Raw genomic sequence first — 16,083 nt, 5'->3', positions numbered from 1 at the left:
GCACTAGAGAAATCCCTCCAAACAAAATTATCCCTCACTATAGATAAATACGACAAAGGGGGAACATCACAGTGAGGAAGAGGATGAAGCCAAGAATCTCATGGAAGAAATTATGGAAATTTTGAGTCCAAAGAAGGCGGTAGAGGGGGAAAAGGTCCCACTAAAGAAGGACACAATCAACAAAACTATGTCCCACGAGGCAGAGGACAAAGAAGAAGAGGGAGATACAATAACCGCCCGAATGTAGACAAGAGAATTGTTCAGTACTACAATTTCCACAAGTACAGATACTACAGCAATGAGTGCAGAGGTAATCCCCAAAATCACGAAGTAAATGAAAATGCTAACTTTGCAAAAAAGGAGAAAGTTGAAGAAGAATCGTTGATGTTGTTGGCACATAATTCAACCCACCAGGACTAAAATGTTTGGTACCTTGACTCTAGAGCCTACAATCACATGACTGGTAGGAAGAACCTATTTGATGAACTTGATGAGAAAGTTTAAGGAGAAATGTCCTTTGGTGATCTCTCTAAAGTTCCAATTCGAAGAAGAGAAAATGTTCTAATCAAAAGGAAGTGTAAAGACACGGAAAATTAAAATGATTGAAACAATTAAAAAAAATAGATAAAATAACAAATAAATAAATAAAAGGAATGGCGTGAGAAAAAGAAAAAAAATTAAATTAAATTAAGATAAATTAAATAATTAAATAATTAGTTATTAAATTAAACATTATTACATTGGATTTAAAAATAATAATAATAATAATAATAATTGAAATAACATCTATATATATATATATATATATATTTATATATATATATATGTATGTATGTATAAAAGCAAATCTCTTGAAGATAACTTCAGGAGATCTAGAGAACAGAGGACGCCGCCCCCTCCTGCCCTCAGCTCGCTCCATCTCCGTCTCTCTCTCTCTCTCTCTCTCAATTTCTCGACGGATTTGCAGCAGATCGGGAAATGAAAGGTGTCGTTGGATTCCTGGTTCCACTGCTGATATTTCTATTAGAGCAGATTTGTCGTGGGAACGACTTAGATATTATTTCTAGGGAAAGGTAACTTTTTTCCCATTTTCCTAATTTCTCTTTAAATATGTTGTTAAATCGACGATCGGGCACCACCACTTGGTCTTAGTCACGATTGTCGTCATTTTGACGTGAGAAAATTTTCAATTAGGGTTTTCTAGGCCCCACTCCAAAGCGAGAGTGGGATTTGAAAATTTTGGCAAATTGGTTATATTTGTGAGTATAACTATTAATTTAGAAATTATGGCCCTAGGAAATTTTAAATATTATTTTATTTAGGAATAATTTAATGAAACTAGGATTTTTGAATCAGGGTCCGGGTGAGCGTCGTGGGCATCTGTGTGGGATTCTTGTCGGTGTAGTTTGAGAATTCAGGTAAGGGGAAATTTATATATTAAATTAGGTTTTTCATGAATTAAAAAGAATTATGTGTTATCTACGTGTATATATATATGCTTTTATGTGGTTTTAAAATGTCAACCATGTAAAACCTTGTTTTTGAGCCTAAGAATGCTTATATAGCTATGTATACGTGAAAGTAATGAATAAAAGTGAAAAGTAATTTTCTAGGGAATTATGTAAGAAATGAATTGTAATTTTCAACATATAAATGTTAAATGTAGGTTGGCATATTTTACAAGAATATGTATGAAATTACTGTTAAATTGTATGGCATGAGATTCTATGCAAATATATATATTAAATGTATGAGAAGCAGGCTAAGCAAGTAAGTATTGAGAATAAAATATGATATGGACAATGTTGCCTGTGTATGTTAAATGCAACCATGTAAATGTAAGATTGCTAAAAGACAGCCTCGTTAGTAGATTCTAGCGCATTTCTATGTGGACTAACTGTTAGTAGATTCTAGCGCATTTCTATGTAGACTAACTGATGATGGCTAAAGACTAGCTGTAGTACGAAGGAATGAAATGAAAATGCTATGCAATGGAATGACAATGTAATGAAATGAAATTTGAAACATGAACAATACAAATGGGAAAGAGTCACTTAAAGTGAAATGCAATGCAATGTTAAGCTATAAACATGAATGGATGTGTATGATTAAATAAAGACAGAAAGAATGACGTATTATGATATTAGAAGTACTTATGTACGTAGAATGTGCTATGATTTGGGCAGGGCGTACTCTTCACCTAAGGGCTTGCTGAGAAAGGCGAGTGCACTAGTAGCTTCAGATGTAACAAGAGCTGCATAACGTACTAGGGGAGAGGGAACCTATTTGTATGGGCGGGTAGATTTTCCTATCCTTAGGGCCTTTGCCAATAAACTATTGTTGATTGCGTGAGTACAAGATCAAGTTAACACATAAGGGCTTACTGAGTAAGGTGAGTGCTCTGATATGCTTTAGTTGTGACCTCAGGGTTGCCTAAGTATCAGAACAGAGGGATGCTACTTGTATGGGTGGGTAATCACCCCTATCCTTGGGTAATCTCATGAGTTAAATATTTGCATGTGATTGTTTAAGTTTAGAAAACGATTTCAATGTTATGTGATGATTTGAAAATGTAATTAAAATGATATCTATTTACCTCATATTGGCCACACGTTGTTTTAATATGTATATTTCTTCCCTTACTGAGATGTGTCTCACCCAAATATGAATTTATCTTTTTTAGGACATCCTCGAGGTCAAGCTTTGAGAGCTCGAGGTTTTTATAGCATTATTGGGAAATAGAAAAAGAAAATGGTATATTTCTATGTTAATTTTGGGGAATGTAAATATTTATGTTTTATGTCTTTATGTGTTAAGGCTGTTGAGTAAGGAATGTTTGTGAAAATACTGAAATGTTTAAGGGGTTATGTAGATTTATGGAAATGTAGGTGATGGATGATTTATTATGGACTATAGTTAGAATTAGTAAACTCTGATATTATGTTATATGGATATTATTTTATGTTTTCTGCTGCGTATGTTAGGGATTATGATTTATCAGGATATTATCAAGTATAACGCACCGGACCCGGGTTTAAGGGTTCGGGGTGTTACAGGAAGAATTAAGACCATACTTTTATCTCCAATGTGTACTATGCTAGACATGAACACTAACATCTTGTGCCTCAGACAATTTGTGTAGAAAGGCTACCAAATTAGCCTTAGAGATACGCAGATGGTGATAATAGATGCTCGAGGTAAGCTCTTTACTCGAGTAAAAATGGCAAAGAATCGAATGTTTTCGCTTGCTATTCAACAAGATACGCCAAGGTGTTTGAGTTCTATCATCAAAGACTGGCTATAGCATCTCAGTTATGGACATCTTAATTTTGAAAGTTTGAAACAGTTGGGAAGCAAAAAGATGGTGAAAATCTTACCCAACATCCACCACCCAAATATAATATATGAAAGTTGTGTTCTGAGCAAGCAACACAGAAATAACTTTGGAAAGCAAACCGACTAGAGATCTACCATGTCACTCCAACTAGTACACACAAACGTGTGTGGTCCATTGAGGCCATTTTCAAATAAATAGAACCGATACTTCCTCGCCTTCATTAACGATTATAGTAGGAAGACTTGGGTCTACTTCCTAAAAAGGAAGTCAGAGGTGTTCTGTAGAAACCTGAACCCAAAAAATAAAAGAAAATAAATATAAAAGAGAGAATTAAAGAAAAAGAAAAGAAAAAGAAGCAATTTGGTAAGTTAGGGCCCAAATTAGCGACGGTTTCGCAGGCGTGAAGAAAATCGGCAACAATTTTGGATTAACTGGGTGAGTCAACCACAAAACTGGCGACGATTTTGTGGGTACTGGGAAAACCGACGCTGGTTTTCTCCTAGGCTGCTTACCTATAAATAGAAGTGAGCTCATTTTTTTTTTTAGAAAACTCAAAATTCTCTCATTTGGAGCTCTGCTAGGGTTTCGAGATTTCTTCGCTAAAAGGCTCCTATGGGTTCCCTTTTGCTCCCGAATCACTCTCTCTCCTTTTGGCTCATAGGATCTCATGTTTCTACCGATTCGAAAAGCTAGGGTTTTGGGTTTTTCTGTCTATTCCAATTTCTTTTTTAAAATTAGGTAAGGGGATTACGTTAAGTCAGTTTTTTAACGAATTTGAACCATATGAAATGTTTTTGGGATAAGTATATTTATGTTTTCAGTTGTTGCTTTGAAAACCAACCGTTCAAAAGCCCTTTCTTCTTCAAACCTAGGATTTATGTTATGCTATATTAAGTAAAAAAATGAATGGTAGGAAGCTTGGTTTTACCTTCTAAACCGAATATACTATGTTTTCTTGGTTGCCTATGGGCTATGTTTAAAGTACTAGAACTTGTGTGACGAGTGAATGATATGTATGTACTATTTTATAACCGAAATGGTGAATGTTTGTGAAATACTAGAACTATTTATAAAAACACAGGGGTCTATTATGACGACCGCGAGGGCTAGGATTTGATATAGCGGCGGTGATTTGAGTTTTATATGACAGCTGCAAGGGCCAGGATTATGTTTAACAGTCGTGAGCTGAGTTTTATATGACGACCAAGGGCTGAGATTTTATGATATGACAGGTTTTATACGAAATGAGCTTGAAATACAGTTTTATTACTTAAATTACATGATATGCTTTAGGAATCCTAAGGACCAGTTATGTTATGAGCACGGTACCGTTACTAGAGATTCATTATGTGGCCATGTGTGCCCGCACTGTTCTAGATAGCAGTGTAGGTTGGTTTCAGCCGATTAGGCTTGGTAGAGGGTGTACCTTCCCTGGAAGCCCACACTTTCAGGATGTGGTAGGGCAATCGGAACCATGCAAGCAAGTTGCGGATGCCTGCGTAGTCGGAGTTAGATATAGATGTATGTTTGACTTAGCCTGAGTTAATCATCTCAGGCTTTGTCCTGCCTTCGGGCCGCACAACCCATACCATGGGGGAAGTAAATGGTATTAGTCCCAGGAAAAGGTCTTTTATGCATATCTGTAGATTTATGTAAATGATGTTATGTAATCACTGAACTGTTTATATTAGGAAAATGAGATAAGCATTTTTAACTGTGAAAAGTAAGTATAATGTATCATGGTTATTTTCAGTTATACGAAGGATGGATGTTTTCTATAAACACTAAATGCATGCTGACCACACATTGATGTTAACTTAATCTTTCTTACTGAGAAGTGTCTCACCCTAATATATGAATCATCTTTTCAGCAAATACCAGGAATCGTCCTTAACAGGATAAGGGGGTGGAAGTTAGAATAGTCTCTTTTGTGAGTATCTGTGCAATAGCCCAGGTAATTATAGAATTTAAATAATAAAGAAAGGAGAGAGAAAGGAAAATTTCAAAGGGGACTCAGCAGGGTCTCGTCAACAAACGCATAGTGTTCGTCGACGAACGGTCTTTTTGGGCTCGTCAATGTGGACACGTGTCTCGTCGATGATAACTTACCGAGAGGGCTAATTTTAGGACTTGAAACTCATTGGCAAGGGTTAGGTATTCATTGACGAACCCCCTTCTTGGACTCGTCGACGAGGTGACATGACTCGTCGATGAGGCCACGTGGCTAAAGGTCTATAAATAACAGAAAACGATGGTTTAGCAAGAAAATTCATTCTCTCTTAGTTTTCTCTCTCTCATGCTCTGCCCTCCCTCCTTCTCTTTACGATTTTCGCCCTGTTTCTCCCCATTTTAACGATCAGAAGACGCCACGTTGATCTTAGGGAGATTCTCTACAAGTCTGCTGGAACAGATTATTGATTAGGGCAACTTGGACACCATCCCAAAATCATGATAAGTAGATTATTTGGGTATTTTTAGTTTTATCAGGCTTATTTGAGTTTATATTTTGAATTATATGAGAATATACTAGAGTTTTGTAGAGTAAAATTAGGGTGATATGTTTTCACGGTTAGGGTGTTTTTGGACCCAACATGCATAGGTTGAGGATTCCAGCAGGTGTCTTGTTAAGATCCCAGGTAAATTATAGATAAATTATAATTTAGGAAATTACAAGTTTGTAAATTCAGGAAATATGAATGAGATTATTTTCTAGGGAATTCAGTGATTTATTGCGGAATTGGTATATATGTATTATTTCAGGATTTTAAGGATAGTACACAGAGGGCGTAAGAGTGGAGTTGGAGGCAAGCCTCTCAATCAGTAATTTAAGGGAAATATCGTAGAGACTCGATGAATTATATTAATTAAATAATAGGAGGAGGAAGAAAAAGAAATTGTAGTTTAGAATTCAAACAGGTTCTCATCGACGAATGCAGCACGTTCGTCGACGAATATGTTTGATGGGATTGTCAATGGGGACACGCGTCTCATCGACGAGAAGTTATCAGAGGCTATTTTTAGTTCTGAATTTTTTTGGTGACGAATAAGCATTCATCGACGAACTCCCTTCGTGGCCTCGTCGACAAGGTGACGTGTCTCGTTAACGAGTGCAAGTGTATAAATAGCCTAAAATCGGTTTTCTCTAAAGAAATCATGCGAATAAATTTTCTCTCTCTCCTCTTTTGTTTTCCTCCCATCTCTCTAAGATTATGGGTCCATGCTTCGCTAGATCGACGATCTAAAGCTGCCACGCTACTCTTGGGTTCTTTTCAAGTTTGCTGAAGTAGATCGTTGGTGGGGCTAACTTGGACTCCATCTCAAGTTCAGGGTAAGCCTTTATGTGGAGTATTTGGCTTTCCTACAGTTGTAGAAAAGGTAGCACTCGAAGAAATACTGAAATTTTGTTCGGGGCAATGTTGTTTTTAGGGTATTGAGTGGGGAACCCTACGAGTGCAGGACTAGTCGTTTTAAGGGTTTTCCAGTAGTCAGGTCAGGGAGATATGCTATGCTAGAAATTTTAGCAAGTTTACCAAGAAATTTTGTATATATATATATATATATATATATATATATCAGTTTATTATTCAATTTTTCTAGAATATGAGTTATATAATTTGTGTGGCCTAAGTAGATATTTTCCTGATACATAATTTATGTAATTTTTCTAGAATATCATGATTTACAGTATATACATATATAGATAGATATTTACTAGACAGAAATTTATCAAACAAGTATTACAGATATTTTTCATACTAGTAGTTTACAGTAATTACAGAATGCTATATTTTCCAAAACCATAACACTTAGACTTTACAGATTATTCAGTCAGATATTACATTCAGATAGACAATTATTTATTCAAATATTACAGTATTTATATATCAGTTTTATAGTGTTATGGTTATTTTGGAAACATTATGAAAATAGTAAGGTAAATATAGCAATAGTATATACAGTATCAGATCCCTGATGAATTACTTCAGACAGATTCAGTCAGTTGAGTACGGTACCTTTGCTATTTTCATATCAAAATGCAATCACATATCTCAGATAGTATGTGGATTCCGTCAACTGTTGCTTGGAGAGTTTGCAATCTCCCCAGTACTCTGGTTTTAGGGGGCTCGGTTTGACGAGGTAGTTTTCTAGTTCCGTGCTTAGGAGAGGACGCAGTTTGGCTGGGTCGAGGATTGGTAGAGTACAGTTAACTTACCTGGTAGGCCAATTAGGATTAAGTCCCACCTATGGGTGGGCCGCACAACCCTATCATGAGGGGTTAAATCATGACATATAGTTTTCTAGGGAAAAATATCATTTATGTATATGTATACAGATTTATAGAATTTTCAGCAAATATAGTATGATATTATAAGTATGAAAAGTCGAAAACCCAGATGATACAGTTATGTTTTAAACTATGATAAATGTAAGTTATACTTTATATTGATTTGCCAGCTTATGCAGTTTCAGATATTATCATTATAATATTTATGTAACTCGGTCACCACACATTAGTAATAGCATATTTCCACTTACTGAGCATCGTCTCATCCTAGTAATTTAACATTTTTCAGGTGAACCAGTTAGGCGAGCAAATCAGGCAAGCAGATAGAAAAATCTTTTGTTTTGCCCTGCTTATAGGATAAGTGTATTTAGGGGATTATGTTTTTGAGCATATGGTATTGGAGTGATGTGTAAATATGTATATATGGTTTGGAAATACTAAATTCTGGTATTGTAAATATGAGTGTATAACTTTATGTTTTCCGTTACATAGGTGTGTCCATTTGTATACAGGGATACCTCAGTGCCCATCTGAGACCTGAGATATTATAGCAAGTATAACAAGGGTATCAGAGTAATTTATATTTTATGAAAAAAAAATTGGTGTAATTTTTGAGTCATTACAAATATGCTATGCTAAGAACTTCAAAATGTTTATAGAAATTATGTGTTTTTCAGATTATTACTCAGTTTACAAATTATTACTATATCAGAAATACAGTTTTTCGTAATATGAGATATTTACTTGTTTTATTGTGTGATATGAGATTTTAATAGATCAGTACAAAAATTACACAGTTTTCAGATTATTATGATTTATAGTATCTATACAGAAATATGTTTATAAGACCTTATCAAATCAGTGCAGAAATGATCCAAATTTCATATTGGTATGATTTATATTATTATGCAGAGATATGTTTTATCATATTTTACAAGAGTATGAATTACGGTGTTTATACAGACAGATATTTTACAGCATATGCAAACTACCATAATTTCTAAAATACTAAATCCATAACACTATGATATTACAGTTTATACAACTTAGATAATACAATATTTCCATATCCGTTTCTGGTGTTATAGTTATTTCCCATAACACTATGGTATTATAGTTTATACAGTACAGATATTACAGTATTTTCATATTAGCTTTCAGTGTTATGGTTTTTTTGGAATCATGATGAAACAGTAAGATAATTATGTATATCAGTATTATATAGTATCAGACTCTAATGAATCAGTTCAGTAAATATTCAGTTATCAGAGCACGGTACCGTTGCTATTACAAATCAGAGTGCAACCACACATTTTAGAAAGAGTGTAGAAGGTTTCCATCAACCGTGCTTGGAGGGATTGTAGGCTCCCCAGAAGACTGGGTTGAGGTGGCTAGTTTGACAAAGTAGATACCAGTACCGTGCCTAGGAGAGGTTGCAGATTAGGCGGGCTGAGGATTGGTAAAGTTACAGTTAATTTACCTAGTAGGCCAACCAGAGTTAAGTCCCGCCTACGGACCGCATAATCCTGTCATGAGGGGTTAAATCATGACGTACAGTTTTCTAGGGTATATTTCACAAGTATGTATATGTATACAAATTTATAGAATATTAGTAGACATATTACAATACTAGAAGTATGAATAAGTAGAAACTCAGATATTTCATATATATTTTAAACCATAATAGATATGAAATGCACTGTATATTGTCTAAATAGCTTTCACTGTTTCAGTTATTTACCGGTATAATATTTATATAAGCTCAGTTGCCACACACTAGTAATAGCATATTTCCTCTTACAGAGCGTTGTTTCGTCCTGGTGATTTAATATTTTTAGGTGATCCAATTAGGCGAGCGGATCAGGCTCACAAATAGATAAGGCGACTACACTACTCTGTTTGTAAGGTAAATGTATTCGAAAGATTGTATTTTTGAGTGGATGATACTAGTGTAATATGTAAATTTGTATGTATGGTTTGGGAAGAGTTACTAAATTCTAGTATTGTTTATATGGATGAACAGTTTTATGTTTTTCCACTGCATAGGTGTGTAATATAATTAGGTTTTCCTCAGTGCTCGCTTAGGGCCTGAGATGTTATAGCAGATTATATAGGAGTATCATAATTCTATATTTTGCAATTTATTTTATTAAAAAAATGGTATAGATTTTCGAGTCGTTACAGTTTGATATTAGAGCCTATGTTGTTAGGTTTTGCGGACTCTAGAGTACAGTGGAAAACAATACCAGAATATTGGAATGGAATTTTGAGAAGAGTGGAACAGGATATAGTGATCCGAAGAATAATGGTATTTTAATAATAAAGATGGAGGAAAATGAAAACAGGAACAGAATGAGGCAATAGACTTCGTCGAAGAATACAGGGGTTCCTCGACGAGTGCATAAGGAAATTCGTCGACGAAGCTACGTCTCGTCGACGAGAAAATACTGAGCCACGGATTCGGGCTACTTTGAATTTCGTCAATGAAGGGTGTGGTTCGTCAACGAATTTACTGAAGGAGTTGTCGACGAGGTGACGTGTCTCGTCGACTAATCTGGCCCTATAAATAGGGAAAACTCATATTTTTATCACAATTTCAGTGCTCTCTCTCTCCTACAGTCCCTCTCCCTTCTCTCTTTGATTTCAACCCCACCAGTCTCTTGATTGACGATCCGAAGCCACCACGATGCTCCTGACGAAGTTCTCTGCAAATCTGCTAGAGCGGATCGTTGGTGAAACGGAGTTGGATTTCATCCCAAATTCAGGGTAAGATCTTTTAATCCATTTTTGGCCTTATGACAATTATAGGAAATGATGTTGGCAAAGAAATACTGATATTCTGTTCTGAAAAAAAAAATTTACAAGGTGTTGTGTAGGAGGCCCTACAGGTGTTAGGCCAGTATATCATAAGGGCTTTTTAGTAGTCAGGTAAAGGAAATATGCTATGCTAGGTATTTTTAAAATATTATACAGTCTATTAAATTATGAAAATTATGTATTAAAGTATGGTGTGGCTTGAGAATATGAATATAGTACGGAGATATGTTTTACGAATTTCAGTATCATGATTTTATGAATTTCAGTACCATGATTATACAAATTCTAGTACCATGATTATACGAATCTCAGTACCATGATTATACGAATTTCAGTACTATGATTATGCAATTATCAGTGTTATGATTATACAGTTCTCCGTATTATGACGTATGAATTACAGTTACAGTTTATGCAGCATCATGGTTATTACAGTTATTTCAGAATCATGGTAAATCAGATAGTGGTATATAGAGATATATTATATAATATCATACCCTATTGGACTATGTAGTTACAGAGCACGGTACCGTTGCTACAGATATTATGTTATGTTATGAGTGCAACCACCTATTCAGATAATATGTGGTAGTAGGTCAATCACCTAAGCCCTTGAGGTGGACAATCTCCCCATCAGATATGAGTTGAGGTAGGCAAATCAGACCGATAGAGTCTAGTGATTTATTCTGGTTGGCAAGCCAGTGTAGATCCCACCTACGGGCTGCACAACCCTGTCATGAGGGGTTAAATCATGACACACAGTTATCCACAGGGAAAATTTTCAGTTACTATTACATACATACAGATTTACAAAAACAGGGAACATACTTATGTATACTAGAAGTATTTTAAATAGTAACCTATGATACTGTTATGTTAAGCAACATGGAAAGGGTGGTGTATTTTATTACTTGTACTGTACTTACGTATCCAGTTATACATGATTATATGCAAACATATTTTCATAATACTGTAGCTCATTTGCCATATACTAGTAATAGCATATTTCGTCTTACTAAGCATTGGCTCATCCCAGTGTTGAATCATTTTTTTCAGGTGATCCAGGTAGGCGAGCAGACCAGGCTCGCAGATAGAGGGGCTTCAATAGTGCTCTGTCAGTGAAGTGAGTATTGTGGAGGATTTTTGTATATCCCAACATAGTTGAGGGTATTCTAGGGAACAAATATATATGTATATTTTGGGAATATGTTAGTACTCTGGTATTGTATATATATTTACATATGGTTATGTTTACTTGATTTCTGCTTCTCGCTGCTTAGGTAAATGATTGGGTTTAACTAGTTTGGTATCGGAGCATGTTAAATATCATAGTATTAAAAAAAAAAAAAAAACATGTAAATTAAGCAGGTCGTTACATAGGATGTCAGTGAGTTGATGTTGGGGAATTATGATAAGAATTTAGGGTTTTGTTCTTCAGTCTGGAGGCAGAATTTTGGGGTAGTTTCTGTGATTTTCTTAGGGTGACGATTTCATGAAAATCATAATAAACTATCATTGATTTTTATTTCCATATGGTAGAACTAGACATTAAATTAGTGATAGGAAGTGAGGGGTATTTTAGATAGAATAGTATTATAAGGTTTGGATCCTCAGGATAATTTGATGTTATTGCATGAAGGATCTAGGAGGTAGTAGTGCCTATGCTAGTGGCGACGATGGAGTAGGGCCTTCTGGTGCAAGAAGCGGGGACTCAGATGCTATCTTATGCAGCGTAGCTTAGCAGGTCATGACTGAGATTGTTCGAAGCTCTAGGAGTAGGGAGGTCCATCTACAGCTCAAGGATGCACGATAGACAAGTTCACAAAGATGAACCCTCCAGCATTTTCAGGAGCAGGTGATCTTGAAGTTGTTGAGAACTAGATGCAGGAAATAGAGAAAGTATTGACGGTGTTGCATTGCACCGACGAATAGAGAGTCCCCTATGCCACGTATAAGTTGGAACGAGAAGCTGAGATATGGTGGACGACCATGAAATTACTGGAGGAGCAGAGACCTATTCCAGTGCCGATGACCTGGGCCCAATTTAGAGACATATTCTCGATAGATATCTCTAGCCACGGTTAAAGAGGATAAAGTACAAGAGTTTCTGAGTTTGACCTAGGGACCATTGATAATTCAGTAGTATGCAACGAAATTCATTGAACTGCCACGATTCGCTCCTTATATAGTGTCAAATGAAGCTAAGAAAGTTAGAATGTTTGAGAGGGGCTCGAGACGAGACATATATAAGCAAGTGGCAGTACTAAAGATGCAGGATTTCTCTGAGCTAGTTAACAAAGCTATGGTAGTAGAGGAGAGTGAGCAGACAGATATAGGAGTACCAAGCTAGAGGAAGAGGCCCATGCCTCCGAGTTTTTAGACAAGTTCCATCCGAGGCCTAGGGAGGGGAGACCGATATGGAGGAGGCCAAAGGCAGATGATGGGGCACGGCAGTGTTCAGGGTGGGCAGAATATTCCTATCTGCCCTAGATGTGGCTAGAGGCATCCAGGTGAATGTATGATGAAAGAGAACGTCTGCTATCGGTGCAGGAGATTTGGCTATATGACGTGGTCATATCAGGGACTGCTAATTCACACACCAACTCACAAACCACTTCGAGGTGGTTATTAGGTGCCCCATAGAGGTCAACAAAAGAACACAACACTGGCGAGGGTTTATGCTTTGATGCCAGGAAACGCCGAGGCTTCTAGAGACATCATTATAGGTATACTTACTGCTTTACCATATAAAGTTATTGTTTTATTTGACATAGGTGTCATTCATTCTTTTGTATCGTCGGGGTATGTTAAAGTAGCTGGGGTGGAAGCACAGTTGTTAGATGTTGAATTTTCTGTAGCCACGCTGACTAGATCTACAGTGAGATGTAGGAAGGTACTTAGGGATTTTCTAGTGGTCATTCAGGAGAAAGTGCTACCAGCTGATCTCGTGATATTAGATATGTAGGGATTTGATGTAATATTGGGTATGGATTGGCTGGCAGCTAATCACGCCAGCATAAATTGCTATCAAAAAGAAGTTATTTTCAGACCCCCAGGTGAGCAAGAATATAGATTTATGGGTTCACGTATGCATGTCTCGCCACAACTTGTGTCAGCTATTCAGGTGAGAAGACTGATTCAAGGTGGATGTCAGGGATATGTAGCTTATATAAAAGAGCTACCAGAGGAATAACTAAATCATGTTGATATTCCAATGGTTAAAGAATTTCCAGATATTTTTCCAGATGAATTATCTGGCTTACCACCAGACCGAGAGATTGATTTACTGTGGATCTACTACCAGGGTTAGCATCGGTGTTTAAAGCATCATACCATATGGCTCCAACCAAATTGATGGAATTGAAGGATCAGTTACAAAAATTGTTGGATAAAGGGTTTATTAAACCCAACGTGTCACCTTGGGGAGCATTAGTTTTGCTCGTGAAAAAGAAAATGGGACCATGAGGATGTGTATAGATTATAGGGATATAAACAAATTAATAGTCAAGAATAAATATCCTCTTCTCAGGGTTGATTACTTATTTGATCAGGTCTAGGGGACCTAAGTCTACTCTAAAATTGACCTCGATCAGGTTATCACCAAGTGAAAGTCAAGGTAGAGGACGTATCAAAGACAGCATTCCAAACCAGATATGGGCACTACGAGTTTCTGGTAAAGCCATTTGGTTTGACTAATGCACCAGCAGTATTTATGGATTTAATGAATTGGGTGTTCCATCAATACTTGGATTAGTTCGTTATAGTTTTTATAGATGATATACTGGTCTACTCGAAGAGTTTTGAGTAGCACGAGCATCATTTGAGGCTAGTATTGCAGGTATTAAGAGAAAATAAGCTTTACACAAAGTTAAAGAAATGTGAATTCTAGTTGAAACAAGTTACTTTCCTTAGGCATGTGGTCTCCAAGGATGGTATATCAGTTGACCCAAGTAAGATAGAGACAGTGGTGAGTTGGGTAAAGCCAGGAAATGTCTTGGAGGTCAGAAGTTTGCTAGGTCTAGCAAGCCATTACCAACGCTTTATGGATGGTTTTTCCAGATTGTCGGGTCTGCTAACACGACTCACGAGGAAAAATGTGACGTTTGAATGGACCGATGATTGTGAGCAGAGCTTTCAGGAGTTAAAGTGGCAGTTGGTCTTTGCACCAATATTGTCTATTCCATCATGGGAGGATGAATTTGTGATATACAGTAATGCATCTTTAAAGGGACTCAGATGTGTATTAATGCAACATGGAAGAGTCATCGCCTACGCATCTAGATAGCTTAAAGAGTATGAAAAGAATTTGAATATGTGGCAGAGAAGATGGTTGGAGCTTATCAAGGATATGATTGTACTATCAGCTACCACCTAGGGAAAGCAAATGTAGTGGCTGATGCACTGAGCAGGAAAACAACAAGAGCAACGGTGTCAGAAGTGGAGATTCAGCGCCCTATCCAGATGGATTTGGAAAGGTTAGGTATGGAGCTGATAGAGGGTGATCACTAGGCATTTATTACCAACCTGGTGTTACAATTTACATTGCAAGAAAGGATTAAAGCTACCCAGAGAACTAATCCAGAACTAGCAGAGTTGATAGATAAAGTGCAAGACGAGTAAGAGGAAGAGTTCAGTATATCAGATGACAAAGCCCTACGATTTCGTACCAGATTATGTGTTCTTACAGATGCTCAGATCAAGAGAGTTATCTTAGAGGAGACTCACAGATCCCTATACACTATGCATCTAGGTAGTACTAAAATGTATCGAGATCTACGGGAATCCTTCTGGTGGAGCGGCATGAAGAAGAAGATTACTGAATTGGTAAAGCAGTGCTTGACGTGCCAGCAGAAAAAGGCTAAGCACCAGAAACCTATGGGGCAATTGCAGCCACTTTACATCCCTAAGTGGAAATGGGATCACGTCTTTATGGACTTTGTAACAGGGCTATCGCCAGCGCGACAGGGACAAAACTCTATTTGGGTGGTCATAGATCAACTAACAAAGACCGCTCACTTCATCCCTATTAAAGTCAACAATTCTATGGATAGGCTAGCAGAGTTGTATATTCAGGAGATAGTACACTCCCATGGTGTGCCGGTATCCATAGTCTTAGACTGTGACCCCCGATTTACATCACGATTTTGAAAGAATTTTCAGGACGCTATGGGATCACAAATAGCATTCAACATAACTTTTCATCGTCAAAATGATGAGCAGACAGAGAGGACGATTCAAATACTTGAGGATATGCTGTGTGTATATGTGCTGGATTTTGGGGGTAGATGGACCCAATATATGTCGCCAGTTAAGTTCGCATATAATAACAGCTATAAGGCCAGCATCATCATGACACCTTTCGAGGCATTGTATGGTAGGAGGTGTCATTCTCCACTATACTGGGATGAAGTGGGTGAGAGGCGAATTTTGGGACCATAATTGGTGCAGCAGGTGTACAATAAAGTCCGACTAATTAAAGACAGAATCGGTGCAGCTCAGAATCGGCAGAAAAGCTATGCAGATACTTGCCACCAAGAGTTAGAATTTGACATGGAAGATCGAGTATTTCTGAAGGTAGCTCCACTGAGAGGAGTTATGAGATTTGGGAAGAAGGATAAGCTAAGCTCTAGGTACATTGGCCCAT

Source organism: Malania oleifera, chromosome 7 (assembly GCF_029873635.1).
Source record: "Malania oleifera isolate guangnan ecotype guangnan chromosome 7, ASM2987363v1, whole genome shotgun sequence".
Lineage (NCBI taxonomy): Eukaryota > Viridiplantae > Streptophyta > Magnoliopsida > Santalales > Ximeniaceae > Malania > Malania oleifera.
The sequence above is the reverse complement of the archived record's forward strand: the minus strand, read 5'-3'. Positions refer to the sequence as shown.